Source organism: Siniperca chuatsi, linkage group LG5 (assembly GCF_020085105.1).
Source record: "Siniperca chuatsi isolate FFG_IHB_CAS linkage group LG5, ASM2008510v1, whole genome shotgun sequence".
In the NCBI taxonomy this organism is placed as follows: Eukaryota; Metazoa; Chordata; class Actinopteri; order Centrarchiformes; family Sinipercidae; genus Siniperca; species Siniperca chuatsi.
Window position 1 is genome coordinate 16,131,307 of NC_058046.1, and position 18,720 is coordinate 16,150,026.

The window sequence follows — 18,720 nt, forward strand, 5'->3', positions numbered from 1 at the left end:
GCTTGGGATAAACAAATGAAATAAAGTACTTTTTTTTGTTTGTTTCCTAAGATTGGATTAACGAGCAAAACCTTATTTTTGGTCTGATTTATAAATCACCACATGAAATGAAAGAAATCCATTTTTATTAAGCTAGATTTGATTGGTTAACCATTCACTTTGATTTCTCTGTAGCTGATGAAAATAAGAACTGTATTAACCACTGATAACAGGTGATTGTTTTCATTAGTGTTTCTTTGTGTCTACCTTGACCCCAGCTTCTCCACCAGTGATGTCTTGTGAAAAGAAAATTATTAAGTTGCTGTACTGCCAAAGTACATTTATGTAGTATGTTGAATGATAGAGTGGTTTTGAATTATTGTAAAAGGCTCGTCAAAATTAATTGAAATATTTGTAAGGTAACTTTGTAATTCCTCTTACTTGTGAACATGCATTGTGGTGCCAAAACCACATCATTTATCAGAGCATAATTTACTTTCCAGTGGTGTCTCCACAATGGAAATACAACATTGTGTGGAACACTGGTGCCCCCTAGTGTTAATTATATGACCCTTTGATTGGAGCAACACTGAAATTATGTTCAATCAATACTATCTTGCGGGAAATACAGTTTCTTTCACAGAGGCTACTACATGTTACACAATGATTTTACTCGCATATTGTGTGTGGATAAGAACACTGGATTTGATTACATATTTATTTTCTTTTAAACTATTCTTAGCAAGCTTAAGATAATATGACTTTACACCTTAATGTAGAATAACAATCTAAGATCTTATAAAGCTTAAATTGTCAAACAAAAAAATCTTTTGAAATATTTGATTATTTTTGTTAACAAAAAATACCCTCACCTTAGCACTCATACACACCCTTGTTGGCATCAACAGTTGCTCACACATATAAGACATTTTGTCTAATTTAAAACTATGCGTAAATTGTCACTATTGATATCAGGTTCAGTCCTACTGATTCTAATTTTCCCTCCCTATTTCTATCTCTGTGAGTGTTTTTATTTTTGTGTGTGTGTGTATATTGGCTGCAGGAGCTGGATGCTCTCCTTTCCCAGTTTACACTGTAGTTACAAGTTAAAAACTGCATTTTCCTCACACCGTTTTTCCCACAGGCATCATCAGGTGACAGTATAGATCAAATCAAAGGGTTTTGGATAAACAATTATGATTTTACAGGAAGAATCCTGGGACTTCTCCTGTAGTGTCCTGGACACATCTTTTCACATGACATTGGTAACATCATTTTTGCCCATGGTCTTAAATTATTGAAAAACAAAATGCGCAGTCTCAACAAATATGAGCAGGGTTTTTTGATAATTGTGACCATTTGGCACACATACTTTGACTTGCAAAAACAGTCTCCTGTCTCTTTGTCACATACTGTAAATGTGTTGACAAACACACACACTGACACGCACAGACACTGTAGATATTTTTTCCTTCACTATTGCCTGAGTGAAATTGCATCATGAACTTATACCCTCAACTCTTCTCTCTCATCTTGGAGCTTTGGAAATTAAGTTATTCTCATCTGGCAACACTCCCTCCCCTCAATCCGCTTGATCACAAAGAAGCCGTCAAGCTAAAGATATGAAAGCACCCCACAACAACCCCAAAGCCCCTCCAATAAGCATGCCATGTTTCTTATGCAAATGCCAAAGAGAAGCACTTACAAGAGGACTTTAAAAAGTATGGAGACCCCGTCAATGCAGCTGGGTATTATAACGCTTACTTGCTAATTTCTATGGGTCAGCTGTAGAGGAATAGACCTGCCAATCATTTTCACATGTAGCAGAATTCGTCTGTCTACAAACAGCGATACTTTGCCGTTGCTATGGAGACTAATCCGAGTCCGCAACTCCCCCCGCACCCCCTGTCCACATTCTGTGTGTTGACACCGTCAGGCAGTTTTTGAAACTACCTGATCACACATTTAGCTGGAGGCTGGTGGAGCCACCGGGAAGCTCTCAAATGGAGTTCACTGTACTCGAGGTTGGTAAGAGGGCTCTGTCGCTCTCTCTAACTTACACTCACACACATGCATGCATATACACAGAAACTTAAAATACAGATTTTCTTTTACACTTTTTTACATCTCACTGAGTATTTGTCATGAATTGGGAAAAAACACACACTGGAAAGGTTGTTTTTGTCAACAAGGCTTAAAACTGTTGTGACTGCTTTTCAAAAAATCCTGCATTGGTCTAGACTAAATTACACAAATATGTTTTGTAAATATTTAAGCATAAAACTTAATTAATATCTCATAGTAACATACAACACTTAAAAACTGAACTGCTATTCAAAATTTAAAACAACCAATTTTATTACACACATTAGCTACAAAATCCCTTGGACATAAACAGCACTGTCTCTTCAAAACATTCAGTATAATATGGCCCCATTATTATAGTCACAATGCATGCGACAGACAATTAAAAAAACACATATTTTCATGATGTTAAACCTGAGTGTATAGATTTCTGAGAGGAATATTCTAGGTTGTCTGTTTAAAATGCTGTGCATAGATCCTATACCTTCTCCCTGCAAATCGAATATTCATGCACTACCTTGTTGTCTCTAGTCCTGAGGGTAAGGTTGGAATTACATATGCCTCACACGCATCTTCATGAATCATATATCACTGTATACCTACACACACTCATAGTGGACATTATGGAGTCCACACACACACACACACACACACACACACACACACACACACACACACACACACACACACACACACACACACACACACACACACACACACACACACACACACACAAATAACAAGACAAAGATATGTATGACTGCAATTTTACATGTAAAAACAACTGTCCAGCTCTTAAGGTTTATTTAGAGCATATGGACAAGGATTATGGTTCTCTGCTGAACAGGCCTGGTAGATGAAACCTCAATGCCACTGGAGCACTCGAGTATGAATGAAAGGCTGGTGAGGGAAGGCAAAAGAGTGGGAAAAGAGGGAGAGATGTAACCTGAGGGTGCGGTGTATGAGTGTGGAGGGGTGTTTTCACATTCTCAGGGCAGTGGCCTTTCTTGGTGCCAGGATAGGCTCTGCAGCCCCCTTCAATTAAGCAGGAAAATTGATGTGTATCATTAATTATGTCAGTAATATCATAAATCATCACTGGGTGCAGTAATTAATTATTTTCAACTCGTGTGAAGAACATGACAGAGTAGAGATAAATAAAGGGAGAGAAAGCTAGTGTGGAATTGTGTGGGAGGCGGGTGGGACCCGGAGAAAGGGAGGATGGAGAGGAGGGAAGGGGAGGGAATGGGGGGCTATTCGTCCGTCAGTAACGGGGGGGGGGGGTACACTCACACGCTCTATTTACCGGACCATTGGGATGTGACGGGAACGTGACAGCCCCCCTCCTGCTCTCACTTACCAGCCTTCTCATGGAGGAACGACAATTAGGCCTGAACGAGACGGGCACTTCCTGGAACAGATGCTGGCATTCCCTGTGAAAAGCGACCCTGTCCTGCCTCTGAGGTTAAGGTGTGTGTAGCAGAGTTACCATTGCCTCTAAATGAACTAACAGCCCTGTGATAGACCATTTATAATCAAAGGGCAGCCTTAGAGAAAGTACGCCTGCAAGGCCAGTGAAGCTTGTCTGAGGAGCTGAATACATCATTTTATTGTTAAAGTCCTGCCCACCATTATGGGAAATGTTTTTGTGGCTTGTAAGCGACAGATCTGAGGCTCTCTACTTGAAACCTCACTTGAGTTTATATGTGGCTAGCAGGTGTAAGTGGCAAATACATTTGAGAAAATATTGTTAAATTATTAATATTTCTTTGAATTTTTCTATCATTTAAGAATGTATATATTCCCAAAGTGTTTTATGGTAGAATACAAAACTACAATTTACTTGTTAACTGTTTAACAGGTCCATGTGTTCTCAATAGCTTAATTATTTTTTTGGTATCTGCAGTTATTAAAATAGATTGATTAGATGAATAGAATCCCCCCCCCATTATTTAGACAGGTTACAGGACACCCATAGCACAAGTACATTCTGATGTCTCTTTAATCTTATTTGATTAAATGGCCACTTGAATGAAAAGCATTTCAATTGCTTAAAGAATAAAAGAGCAAATGAATATCTCTCTCTAAAAGGTTATCCAAGCAGAACTCACTGTTGTGTCTTTGCACTCACTACTGTATTTAAAGAGCTTAAAATGTTGCTTCAATTTTTTTTATTGTTTAATGTACATGCCACCTCTGCTCTTTGCCTGATATCTGTCAAATGTATAACCAATCAAAAGTGTTATTTAAAATATGCTATAGCATTTAAATACACTGCAACAGATGACAGATATTGTGTAGGTTTTATATAGCTTTTTGTAAAGTCATTTATGTAGTCTACACCGGAATCAGCCCAATACCTACAGTATATGCACTCTACATCCCGTGCTACAGAAAGTCTGGAAAGTGGGAGAAAAGGTGATAGAACGCTGACTGCAGCCTGGGAGATTTCAAACTCTATTGCCTTTAGCTGAGTAAGTGTTGACTGACTCACATGCTCGTATGCCTTCTCCCAGACCTTTGTGGTTACAGAGTATCGATCCGGAAGATGGGGAGGAGATGAAGGGAAGAGAGCCTGCGCTGAGAAAAAGTAAACACCGCTCCAGATGACAAAACACTGATCACCCTGGAGACCTAGACCTTCCCTGCTCTCTCTTTCTCCATCATTCTTCGTGACCTTTGGCACCCCAGCCTAAAGCCATGATCAGCCCTGCAGTTTTTACCCACTGTCTATATAGGTTTGTGTGTGTTTGCAGAGTCGTCCATTTAGGCATGTGAGCATCATGACCGACAATAGAGGTATGTATTTTAAGACATTTTTTATGCATGTGCAAGTGAGGTAAGGCAGTAGCAGCGTTGACCAAGAGGGGTTTAGGGAACACAGGCATCTAAGCCAGTGTTTAATATCAAGTGCGCGCAGCGGAGTTTAATCAATACCAGGCCTCTTTTGTTCCCAGCCTGCTGAGGAGAACAGCGAGCATTCACTCCAAAAAGGTTAATGCTGGGGGTCAAGTGATTTCACACCCACACCAGGATCCTCCATGTCACCACAGCTACCACGCCTCCAGCCGCCATGACACCAGAATCCTGATTTATGGGTTGTGAGAGGGTGATGGGATGGAGGTGGGGGGCAGTGTTATTTTATGATAATGCTGTCCCTCTGTACTCCCACAAATGAAGGGAGTGAGAGACTGAGAGACGAGAAGCAAAGGACAGGAGAGAGAGCAGACTCAACCTCCCCTGCACCCACGTGGGTGTTTTTTTCTTCTTTTCTGTCTTCTCTGTGACATGGTCCTTTTGTTTCAGCCAACTGGCTCTACATGCAGACAGAATGGTAATCTTTATTGTAATAATTGCTCTAAATTTGTGTGTCCACTTGTGAAAGGGCAGTGACGCTCGACGCAACAGCAGTGAGTCATGATGGATTAGAATATCAATAATACCATTGCTGGAAGATTACAAATCTGTGAGAACTGTTTATAATACCTATCAACAAATCAGGCAACACATTTTTGCCATTTGCCTTTGAATTAAGAAGTGAAAAGTGAAGCTGTAAATCTGAAATCTCACTGTCTGTGCGGATAAATCTATATAAGGGGGGTGGCATGGTTAAGAAGGTGCCAGAGAAGGAAGAGGCGCAAGAGGAATTAACATGAGGACTTATCTCGCACGGGCCATTATTTAAAGCCTCACTATTCTAAACACACCACCCCTCCAATGAGAAGGACGATAAATAATCCTTCCAAATAAAATCTATTCCCTGCAAATTCACCAGGATACAGCCCATCATTATCAGTAGGAGGGGACAGACAGCAATTAATAACACAGCCACCCATCTCTCAGAGAGCATCCATCTTATTTTCATTAGGTCTATTGCAACGAGTATACATGTGCCAGCTTGTGTGCTTGTGCATGCATGTGTATGTAAGAGAGACTGTGTAACTGCATGCATATTTATGTGTTGTTGAATGATTCCACTCAGCCACATTGCCACATTCCCTTAAAGTCCAGCCTTTGCTCTGTGGGCCTGGATGTATGCTGTTTGAGGTAATTTTTTGTGATCCTGCCTTTAATTTTTCTAATGCCATATTAATGCTCTACCAGAACCACCTTTGATTCGCTTCTCTGGATTTCCTGCATTTTTTCATCTCATGTTTGGAGGCAGTATTCTCTCTCCAAAAGGGCAATTGCACTAGCATTAGCATCCTCTAGGTCTCTGGGGTTGACAATAGCAATTAGCTTCAATGACGGAGCGATATGAGAGGCTGCTGATTGACAGTTGCCCCCAGAGAAAGGGCTGACTGAGGTGACAGCTGGGCTCTCCACTCTTCCTGGCTGCCCCAGGCTCTGGCCCTGTGTCATACCATGTGCCAGCCAAACCCTTCCCCAGCACACAGTCACATGTCTAGTTACATCCTGTGCGGTGGCCAAACCCTTCCCCATCACTCAAGCTCATGCCTTGTTATATCCTGTGTGTCAGCTAAACCCTTCCCCCCTTAGTCCATGCCTGTTTCTTGTTATTCTAACACAGCACAATATGACACACAACACTGACCTTTCTTATTCCCTTTCCCTCATCATATTGTATGTGTGCATGCACATCCAAAGTGTGTGTATCTGTGTGTATGAGAATGTGTGTATGTTGCCATCTTTTCTCATATAGTACAGCCTGATGGTTTGGTATCTCCTCTATGTCAAAGCAACAACTCCAGCAGCCCTGACACATCAGTGAGTGTTTCTTCAGTAGAAGCCTGAGGAAATGAAGCGCTCCACGTCTATTGATCCCCCTACACTCCACTGTGCATCAGGGAGACTTTGTTTTCACTGCCTAACAAAAACACAGCTCCATCAATACTGTACAGTACTCCTCGGCACCAGCTCCTCTCCTCACACAGTAGCGTCCCAGGAGGCCTGTGATAGACTCCACTAACTGTACACAAACTGTACAGAGAGAGAATACAATATGTTTGTGTGTGTTGTGATGTGTTTGTCAAAGCGCAGAGGGGGCCCTGGGATGGCAACGGCAATTTAAGGAGTATAAAAGACATATTGGCAACAATGCTTTGTGAATGATGTATTATGTAATCTGCCCCGGGAGTATATCTCTTCTACTCCATCTCCCTCACTTTTGCTCCCCTTCCATCTTTCTAGCTCTGTTTCTCCCATCTTTACCTTCCTCACTCTGTGTGTGTGTGTGTGTGCGGTAGGGCTTTTAAGGCTCACTTCCACATGCATCAAAATAAGTGCCAATAAACAAATCACTGCACTAAACGGCATCAAGGTCACATCAATCTGAGAACAACAATGCTGACTGGTTTCACCAGAGTCTATTAGTTGAGGGGGGAAACAAGCAGGCACTGGGCCAGGTTCTGTGTGTGTGTGTGTGTGTGTGTGTGTGTGTGTGTGTGTGTGTGTGTGTGTATAGGGGGAAAGAGACCTCTGTCAGCACTGATAGAGCCCAACCACTCTTATTTATGGCCTACTGTATGCCATGTTCAGCATTCAGCCTTCAGCCTGTAAATAGGACAATGGCACAGAGGTCTGACCGGGTGTGTGTGTGTGTGTGTTTAAAATACATACTATGTGCTTGTCTGGTTCCCAACCCCTTGCTAGACCATGGTAGTGAGTAAAATCACTGAGCAACTAAAGTTTAAGACAACACATTTTGAAAACTGTATACTATATAAATAAGTAATTTACTGGAAATTAACAACATTTTAAGTAGACCATGTAAATATGCTCAGCTAGTGGTCCATGTCTAGATTTCCATTTTTCCCAAGAATTTCTTTTTAGTGAAAATACTGCAATCAGTAGACAATTTTGAGTTGTATCATTTTGTGTTTAGCCTTCCACTTACTGTCTGCCTCTCACAGTAAAAGATAACGACACAGCCGCAATGTGCTATGTAAGTGTTAGTAGTAGTTGGTAGCTCAGCTCCTTATAAAGGACAGTGAGGAGATGAGATTAAAAGGATCTAAGGTAAGGATTGAAGTGAAAAATACAATCTCCTCTGAAGGTCAAACAAAGTTTTACTGAGACAAAAAACTGCAACTTTGGTAAAGAGTAATATGATGTGGAGTTTATGTATGTTTGGCTGATGTTGCAAACCACTTGATTCTACAACACATCCTATACAATTTATTGCATCTTAAAGTTAGGTCCAATTAAGTTTTACTTTACGGGTTTCATATGCACACAAACAGAATCAACAATGCATGGTTGCACTTACAAATATACACATGCACACAAAAGTTCCCACATACATGCTCACACACAGGCACCTGAAGATGTCTTGTGTTTTAGTCTGCCTAGCCACCTCCGTTAAATTTATCCTACAATAACAGTTATTGATTGGATGAAATCAGCAGCAAGTGGCCCATCTTTACTCTCTTTAGCCAACCCAGAGGGAGCGCTCAAACTCTGAGGCTACAGAAAATATCCAACACACAGCTTTCATTTAGCCAGACATACATTAAATGATATTAATAGCACACCACTTAATGGATCAATTCCCTATGTTTATGTAAAGTGGAGTGGAAGAGAGGAGGGAGTAAAAGACAGAGAGAGAGAGAAAGAGACAAAAAAAGGGAGGGAGGGATTAAGGGAGGGAATGAGATATGATAAGATAGGGAGAGATATTTCGGTGTGTGGGAGAGGTGTGAGTGGAAAAAAGCACCTTATTAAATGACAAGCTTTTCCTGGTTTGTGTTAATTAATTGCGCACTGCCACTGACTGCTAATTTGCTGGGAAAAATGCATCCCAAAAGCAAAAGGGGGCTCCTGCTTGAACTTTGCCTCAGAAGCACCTAATTCACCTGTGACTGCAGCTGTGTCTCTCTCCTGGACTGCAACACTATTAAATTAGAGCGCCTGGGCCATCAATTTAATAAGCGCTGGAGCAGATCATTTGAATAAGGACAGTATTAGTATTCTAGCGGAGCACAACTAAGAGCAGCTGACCTTTTTCACCGCCAAGAAGATCCTTGAACACATCCAGCTGAATCAGAGAACACGGTAATAAGCCCGTCAATGTTTAACAGTGTCAAAAGGAAGGATTTTTTTGCTCTCTCTTCTTCAGCCCATCACCCCATGGTAGTGCCAGCTATTGTGGTCTATCAAGCCAGCCAGGATCGCAGCAATTTATAACAGAGGGATAGACAAGGGGAAAAAGGGAAGAAGGGAAGAGGAGGGGATAAAAATATGCTCATATAATGCTGAAAGAGATTTATGATTAATTGCACTATAGTCTGCATGAATCCATTTGTGCCTGTGTGTGCATGTCCACACATGTACTCATACACCATGTGCACACATGTATACCTTCTTTCCAGATGTAGAATTGATTTATGTGCATGTTGGGGTGTGGAATTGATCAGTTCACATCAAAATTCCCTGTGAACTCCCACATAACAAATCAGATCCTGACCTTTGCCTCCAACATCTTTAGCTGCTGATGCACACCTGGGGTACAGCCTATTAAGCACTGTTTTGACATATACTGTAGCTGTTTTCAACAGTACCAGGGCGAATTGGCAGGATAGTGAAACATTAGTGGTAGTAATGCATTGGGCTGTGAAATACATCATCTGCAGTGACAGTTATGGTGCCTGTCAGACCGTAGAGAAAGAGCTTTAACTAGCCTTTTGTCTGCATGAAATAAACATTGCATGGGAGGTTAAATGCTCCAACATATGACTGCTTGGCGACAAATCAAGCACTTTCTAAGTACCTACTGCAGTAATGAGCATTTGGTAAATAATATTGAAAAACCCAGTGATCCTAAGTAGAAATAGTGTAGACTTTGTTCATTTTAGGCAGTTAATTTCAGGCTAATTATTTCTAAAGACTGTGAAACTGTAAGATATAAACTGATAAAGCACATTTTTACTGCTCCATTCTTTGCAATCTACTGTAACTCTAAGCAGCCTTGCATTTACAGAAACGCTTGAAGGTAATTCTGTTATGACAGGCAACAAAGTAATCGATATAGTGCAGCACACCAGGCTCCAAGGGTAACATGGAAAACAAGGTCTGTGACTGGTCATACGACTGCCGCTACTTGGGCTTTATCCACGGATATAATAAATAAACAAGATGGCGTCTCATTCACTCACCATGCAGCACTTAAATGCAGAGGACAAGAAAGATCCATAAATAATGGGGGAGTTAGATGGTAGATATATGTTTGGCCTGGGAAACGGCCGGCTCTGTGTTTTATGGGGCTAGTTGCAATGTTGATGAATATTTGCCGGTTCGGAATCATAGCTTAATGTCAGCCCACAATTTGTTGCAATTAGTCGGGTGATTTATAGGAATGCCTGGGACGAATGCATGGTAACAATTAACACAGCTTTCTCTAGGCTTTTTATTAATGGGGTGTCGCACCAGAAGAAGGTTTCAACCTAAGCTAGTACATCTGCAGGCCTCTTGGTGTGTGGCACCGTCCGGCAGCGAAGATGGAGGACAGACTAACCCAGTTCAGCAAGAGCCACACGGGCTGCGCAAAGAGACTCACTCTGTCCCTTTTATTATGTGTGTGTGTGTGTGTGTGTAGCTGTGTGTTCATATGCAGTATGATGCATGTGTGTGTCTTTTTCATTGGAATGCACATTGTATTTTCAGATTATTTCTATATTTTATGTATTTAGACACATTTTGATTTAGTGAATTTTGAATTAGTGAACAAAACACATTGTTGTTTTAGTATATTAATTTTAGTTTTCCAGTGATGTACAAAATTCATCAAATTAAATCTAATATTTGTGGCCTATTATTTTTTTCTGTTAACTGATTAAATTTAATTTGTATCCTCATCAAATTGTATAAATGTTTAAAAGGTGTATTTAAAAAATGCACAATTAAATATATATATGCATTTAGAATTTTTACTTCTCATAAGCGGCATTTGGCATTTAAGTATGTACTTTTTCAAAACTATGCAATGAGACAAACAGTTAAAAAGGAACCAAACAGCTGTTCTGTCTGGCAATAACAGGGTTCAAGTGGAGCGATGTGCCCCTAAACGGCTAATAAACGGCACAAAATGAGCCTGCAATTAAATTTATACACTTGATTGCACTGCTGTCATGTCCACTACAGGCTTATCGAACACCTGGGATCTATTTCCTAATAGAACCTTGGGGAGAGTGGGAAAGAGAGAAAGAGGGGGGAAGAAATGAACAAAGCAATCTTTATTCCCTTGTATTTTTGGCTGCTTTTTCAGACGTTTGTAGAAGAACCTCTTCACTCACGGAGTGTTTGAGGTTTTAAAGAGAAAAAACAAAAGAAGGGGGTTTTCATTGAACAATGTTGTATAGCTGTAGCAAAAGAGTTTTTATACATTCAAATTGCTGTACATCATTTGTAGTCATTAGTAAGCAGTGTTATGACACACCCTTAAGAAAGGTTTGTGTTTATGTGAATATTAAAAAAAGATGTACTGAATCTTGTAATCTTAAATGTCATACCTTTCTAATTTTGCAATATTTTGAACAATGGTGCATGGAAAGCACTGAGTAGCATAAATGTTTATATATGTTATTTGTGACCTGTCTAACCAAGTTACATGTGCCAATACATGATAATGAATAATGTGTTGGAAATCTAATTAAATGACAGATCTCTTCTAACTGACTCCATAAGCGCTGACACTGCACTGCAATACCTCTCAGCCCAGCCTCAACACTCCATTTCATCATGAAAAAAGGTGTCAGCACAGAAAATTATAATCATTAATAAACCTTTATTTGATGGTGTTTGACAAAACTGTGACGTTACTGTGAAAATGCTCATCTTTTTCTCATGTCTAGTAACATGAACACTTCTCACTTTCATCTGTAACTCACTTTGAATACCTAAGAGCAAGCATTTTATGTCCTTCTCAAGCATGTATACTGACTTAAAGATATAGTCCTTTTTCATTTACTTACAAAACTGTGAAAACGTATTTTGAACCACAAACACATAACAAAAAGTTTTGTAGACTTTAACCTACAATTAGTAAAAATCTAAAACATGTTGATGGACACATGATCTAGCTCTTCCTCAGTATCAGTGAAAAAGCTGCAAGCAAAAGGTTCAACTTTGTGAACAATAAGGGTGTTCACTCGGTTTCAGTAAAACATAAGAATCATACACTTAGTCTGTGTTCTGTTTCCTCATCTGCAGCAAGACTTCCTTCTCCCTAAGTTTCCTTCAATTTGCTAATTACACCGGGCAATTTCAAAGAGCTGGGTTGATAGAAAAAGTCACGTTTTGGGGACTCTGAGCCCACAATCTGTCTCTGACCACTGCTAAGTCACATAAAGTATGTGGCAGGAGGCCAACAATAATTTTGCTAACCCTTTTTTAATTGTGGGAGGGTCATTCACAATGCCCAGTAGAAAGCATTAGCCACTGAACTGCAACTGACAAGGGCAGGTTTCCCAGCAGCAAGAGGCACCTTGCAAGCAGGCCAAGAACTCAAAAAAAAAAAAAAAAACCCAGAAAGGAGTATGCTATATTAAAAGCCATGTTTAAGTGCAAGCTGGCACTGGTTGTATAATCCTACAACAATGAGTATCTAATGTGTATTTCTTTTATTTGTCTTGTACTAAATGTAAATTTTTAACAACATTTTGTGGGAACTTAATTGACATTTCTGTGCTGGGAACCAAAACCATAAATTATTTAGTCAACTCCTTATTTGATTATATTTGCTAATTTTGTGACCTGTCAAGCAATTACTTGGCAATCTCTGCCTTTTTCTCTACTTACCTGGTTCATTGGTTCATTGAGTGGCTAATGGTATTTTAACTTGGCCAAATTATGAGAGCTTTTCTGAAGTAGCCGCAACACAATTGGTTCAATATGTTTCACAGTTAAAAATTTAACAAAGCAACTTTGCCAGGAATTCACACATTTTTCTAAAGGATTCATCACCAAGGATATGGAAATGAAATATACATTCTCTTCTCTTTCTTACTCTTGCCTTAAATTATCCTTTTTTGACAGCTGACTAACAATCATCATTACAGCTCAAACAGTTACCTGTGAGAATAGCCATAAATCTTGTTAAAATAACCAAGACCGTCTCTTGCGCTTTTTTCCCCACAAGAAGCAACCTGTCTGCAAGCACACACCATCTGTACATAGTTAGAGCCGTATGCACACAGATGGCAGCCAAACACTCCCAAAGTTGCTCCGTCCACACGTCTAACCTTACAAAGCAAACTAATTAACAGTAAAACGCAGAGAGCAGGAAGGAGCAGTTTGAAAGAGTTTGCAATGACTCTAATGAGGGGAGGGAGAGCGAGAGAGAGAGAGAGAGAGAGAGAGAGTGAGAGAGAGAGAGAGAGAGAGGGTCATCTATATAGTAATGCCAGAGGGATGGGGGACTTCTTCTGAGGCTCTAGGTTTACTGCCCTCTCCATATTAAATGAGGGCTACTTATCGCCAAGCCTCTGTCCCAGCACACAAGCCTTTAACAGCATGGTGCGGGGTATAGGGCAGGCATCTGAAAGGAGGGAGATGAGTGTTGGTGGAGCTGGGAAGGGTGGGAGGAACTGATTTGCCAAATAAGATATTGCTGGAAGTGCTTCCTGTGTCATACTATATTTTAAGAAGCAAGCCCAAAACACGCTATCCTGGGGTTCAGTGGTCAGTAATGTGAATGCTAGGTACACATTATTTTGCTACGGGTCCAAGGTTTAGTTAAATCTGTTGGTTAAAACTATATTTAATTTATTTTCTTTAAATGACAAGCAACCAGTGAAGGACTTGTGTATTGTTTTGGTTGCTGTCTTTTCACGAGACTGTGTACCCACACTTTTAGTAGCCTACCATACTGATGAAATTCATTTTGTGAAAAGGAGGACAACTCCTTGGAAAGTTAATTAGTAGGAAACAAGCGGAGGAAAAAGCAGGAAACGAGAAATGACCCAGCTGCCAAAAGTAATAACGTTTTCATTATTTATTTCATTATTCATTTGTGGATATGTACAGACAGAATTAATAATAGAAAACCCTGAGAGAAAATGTTTGCGCTGGAACCCTATTACGAGCAGGCCAAGTCCAGTGGCACAGTTAGTTAACATGCACAAATGTACTGCCCCTGACAAATAACATATCAAGTGGAGCCCTGGATTATTCTGTGCTCCCAAACCTCTCTCTTTCAATTCTCTGCTTTTCATTTAATTGTTTCAGTCAGGGTTAAGGTTGTATTCAAACTGCTTCACCCTGCTTCCTCCATGGTAAAATAATACAATTTAAGAAAAAGCTACAGTTATAAAGCAATCATCGGCTGTTAAATGCTGTGAGAATTGTATCGCAATAATCACCATGGCATCCATTTAAATGTCTATTGCTCTGTTTTCATAATAAAGTGAGCTGTCCATTTCTCCCTGAGAAAGCTAGTAATGAAGCACAGAATCAATTAGAAGTCCCTTTGGAGAGTGGAATTTGTGCTGTTCCATAACACAATTCTTCTTTTTAGTCCAAACATTACTCTGCATGATATTCCCTGATCTGGCCTGTGTTTGCTTTTTCTCACTGTTTACTGCAACACTTCCAGGCCAACTCACATTTGATTTTCCCCGCTGAGATTCCAAACACACTCCCAATACACGCTCTGGTGAAAATGAGGCCGGAAAGGAGTAGTGGCGAATCATTCAAGGCTGTCCAAAGATCTCTATTACAAAAGCAGATTTTATTTTCACTTCCAACACAGACATCTCTGATAAAAAGCATGTCAAAGGCAACTGGGATGACTGGTTTTTCTCTTGGCATATTATTTTTCACTTATCAAATGTGTTTCCCTTACCAGCCTCCCAACCACAACCTACCCACCCAATTCCTGGCTTTGCTATATTAAGGCAAATTGAGAACGGATGGCGAGGGATAGACTGCCTCATTGGATCAATCTATCTATCTATAGAAGATGGGGTAGAGTTGGTGTGTGTGTGGGGGGGGGGATTAAAAAAAATAAGAAGAGAGCCATGGCCATGTGTCAGTTGAGCATTTTTACATTATCCATACGTAAGGCATTTCTTTCTTCCTCTCCTATTCGCCACTCAAAGCACCAGAGCACCGGCCATGTGTGAATAATCACACAGAGGGCCTCAGAGGTGCCCTCGCTGCCTTATAAGAGGCTGGGTGCAAGGGCAGATGGGGGAGGCACAGGTTGAAGGACTTGAGAGATGGGGGGGATCGTAAACGTTAACACGTTGAGGATTTGGATATCCTCACAAGCTTGTCTCATTAGCTGCTAATTGGTAGGACTTTCCCCCATCTTTTGTTCTGCATAACTTTTGTCTTTTTTTTTGATGGAGGCAGAGGAGGAAGAGGATGGAGGAACTACATATTTCAAGTGCTCCATGCTTCGCTGAGAGAGAGAGTTAAGCCCATATTACAGCAACATAAACACTTCTGTCCTACGATTAACCTTAAAAAGCAACTGAGTGCAAAACTAAACGCTCAACCTGCTCAACCAAATTAGCACAGAGATCAAGGGGGAGAGCGAGCTAGAAAGAAAGAGAAAAAGAACAGTGAGTGAGAGAGAGGGCAAGAAGCATGGACAGGGGTTATTTTTTCCCTTTCCCCCCCTTTTCTACTCATTCACCTTTCCCCAACCGGGAAATCGTAGAAAAGCATCAACACAGCTAAACGGCAAATTATTACCAAAGCTCCCCTCAGTGCTGGGTCTAAAGCAGACATATTGGAGTTGTCATGCAGGTGGATGGCCAATACTTTCCTAGAATTATTCTGAGTATTGCACTGTTTGACAAACATTAAACAAGACAATAAAATACATAGGTAAAGGTGTATTTGCCTACAGGCATAGATGTCTTGAAAGAAAGACAGGAAGAAAGAGAAAATGAGAAAATAGGTCTCCACATTAACAACAGTTTCCTGACAGTCCAAGTGAATTATACATTTAGAAAACTAGCCACTCAAGTCTGCATGAACCCTATCCTCAAGGCAGAACCTGGCCATGACTGGTGATTTGAAAGGGAGAGTCATGTGTGCACATTGAGAATTATTTTTCTGCCATTGTGACTGTCTGTCTGTCTGTGTCTCCATCTGTCTCTCTCTGCTTATATCTCTCTCTCACTTTTTATATCCCTTTGATTTCACAGAGATGTAACTGTGCCCTGAATGCCAATAAGGATCAAGTAGATGGCAGGTCAATTGTCCATTCCTGTTACTTTTGAGGATTTTATTTTTTTCTAAAAGGTATTGGATTTCAGGACCAAGTAATTCAGAGTAAACTATGTCTACTGTAATCTATTTTAATGGACATCATTAAACTGAATAGACAGAGCTATGTGTCTCTCAGTGTTTGCAGAAGGATTTTTATGAGTCAAAGAATAGAGGATGCATCAATACTTGCTTTTACTGACGAGTGGTATTATATTATGTACTTAAAAAATTCCAGACTGTGTTTTTTATTACTAACAGGTGTATGATGTCATTACAGTCCTACAATTTATTTTATTTAAATTGTTTTAGGTTGAGGAAGGAACTACGTGTTCAGAACTGAGGGATGATGGGAGAGCATCTGAGGAATGCTTAATTTATAAATGGTACAATGCTTACCAACAGCATGCAGAAGGAAACATTGGAAAACTGCAAAAGTAACATGATGGTTACAATTACGGTGAGAGTGAGGGCTCTGTTTTATGTTAAGAGAGATGTCAGAGAGGAAGAGAGGGTTAGGAAGCTGGGTCATAGCCCTCATATGTTGTTTAACACCTGACACCAAGGCCTAACCAAGGTTCATAACTCATATGGAAAGAGAGGTGAAGAAAAAACATGGAGGGGGGAATAAAAAAAAAAATTACCTTACCCCCAGCTCAGTCCTCCCTCAGTCCTTTTTTGGGATAGTGTACTGACTTTTTGTCAAACATCTACTATCACAACTGTATACAATCTAAGAAATAAAAGCTTTAAGAAATTGTTATATATAAAAGATAGTTTAGTCTTTGCTTACAACGCTCAATCTGACTTCTAACACAGTCCATGGGAATCACAAGAGCAAGGCCTCCAGTAGAAAATCAGGGTAGGTCACAAACGGCCAGCACGAGTCCATGGCTTCATCCAACATCCACCAGATCAAGGCCCTCGAACTAAAGCAGTACTGACACTGACCCCACTGAGACCCAGCAACTGAAACAGCTCTAACAAGGTATTAGCAGGCACCTCTGTATACCCTCCAACTCTCAGCCCGGGTCTAAAGAAACACAGCTGCATGGGGTGTTTTCCAGGGTGGAGGGCAAACTTGCAAGCAACGTGGTGCCCCTGGCTAAGCTCGAGGGGGCAGCTGTAAGTTCAAGAATTCAAAGCAACAAGGGGCAAAGTTTAAGTTTCTATTTTTTTTAAATGGCATTTTTTGTCTGCAACATAGCACTTATTCCACTCAATTTTGGATATCACTTTTTAGAGGTAATGTCTTTTTTGTTTCTTTCATGATATCTATTTAATATATATACTACAAATATATGCATTTCCTGTTGTAATGGGTATGAGTTTAGTTTGCCCTCTAAGAATGTGGTATAGCTGTGTGTGTTTTTGTGTGTGTATGCATGCACAAGCACGTATGGCGGTCGTCTCCGTGTGACTGTGGGCGTCTGGAGGAGAGAGAAGCCTCATCTGTTACCAGCCCAGCCCGGCCGGCCCGCTGCATGAAGTAGAACGACAGGGTGTCACCGCCAACGACAGTGATGGATGCCCTAAATTCTGTAGGCAACTTGGGCAATTGGACACATTAACAACAGGCACCTGCTTTCCCCATACAAATCTATTAAAAGATAACAGCAATGGCGGCTCCCACACTATTAGTAAATTATAGCTCTGTCTAAGTGTGAGGTAAGTGTGGGCCTCCCTTCTCCCACTTACCCCCACCCACTCTCCTCTGCAACGCTTTCTTATTGGCAGTCTCATAGTGCCACCCAGTGGCAGCAATTTGTAATGCTTTAATAAAATGTGGAGCAATATTGGACAAAAAAGTCATGGACAAAAAAGTCAACAGAGGAGACTTAAGTTTACTCAAAGGTAATCATTCTAACCTTATCTGAGGACAAGATCCATGTACTATTAATAGTACATGTAGAATTAATAAATTCACAGTCTATAATTTGCATTGAATCAACAATTAATTTTATTATATTTCTGAAAATAAGTTCCATAATAGCCATATTATCATAATTTCAAAATGTGCAATTATTCATTGTCATGAATGAAAACCCACAGCAAACATATACTATTTCACACAATGCAAGTTTGCCTTGACAACAAGCCCTAAGGCTAGTCTCATTAACCATTGACCGTTGAATGTTGGTTGGTGATAATCACTGGGATGACAACCTTTAATCACTTAACGGTTTATCTTGTGTGTCGGTGGGTTACACAAGTATAGTTGTTCTTCACCCTTGTTTGCACATTATGGATTTCTCTTGCCAGCTATTTTTCCATAAACAAGCCCTTCCTTGGGCTGACTGAGCCAAATGGCCAGTATTCTGAGACAGTGTGGCTGATATAAAACCATTATGACCTACTCAAGACCTCCACTATTAAAACATTAACAGGAGACCAGTACTCTCAACATGACACCATTATGACATATCTTGGGCTAAAGCTCAGGTATGCTACATAAACGTGTGTCACATAAATTTGCTGTGG

General features: G+C 40.4%; 1 protein-coding gene across 2 annotated transcripts in view; it reads right to left on the reverse strand.

Annotated features, from left to right (window-relative positions):
- LOC122876393 (E3 ubiquitin-protein ligase HERC2-like) overlaps positions 1 to 18,720 on the reverse strand; it is a 292,777-nt gene that overhangs the window by 269,396 nt on the left and 4,661 nt on the right. The gene's annotated exons all lie outside the window — the stretch shown is intronic.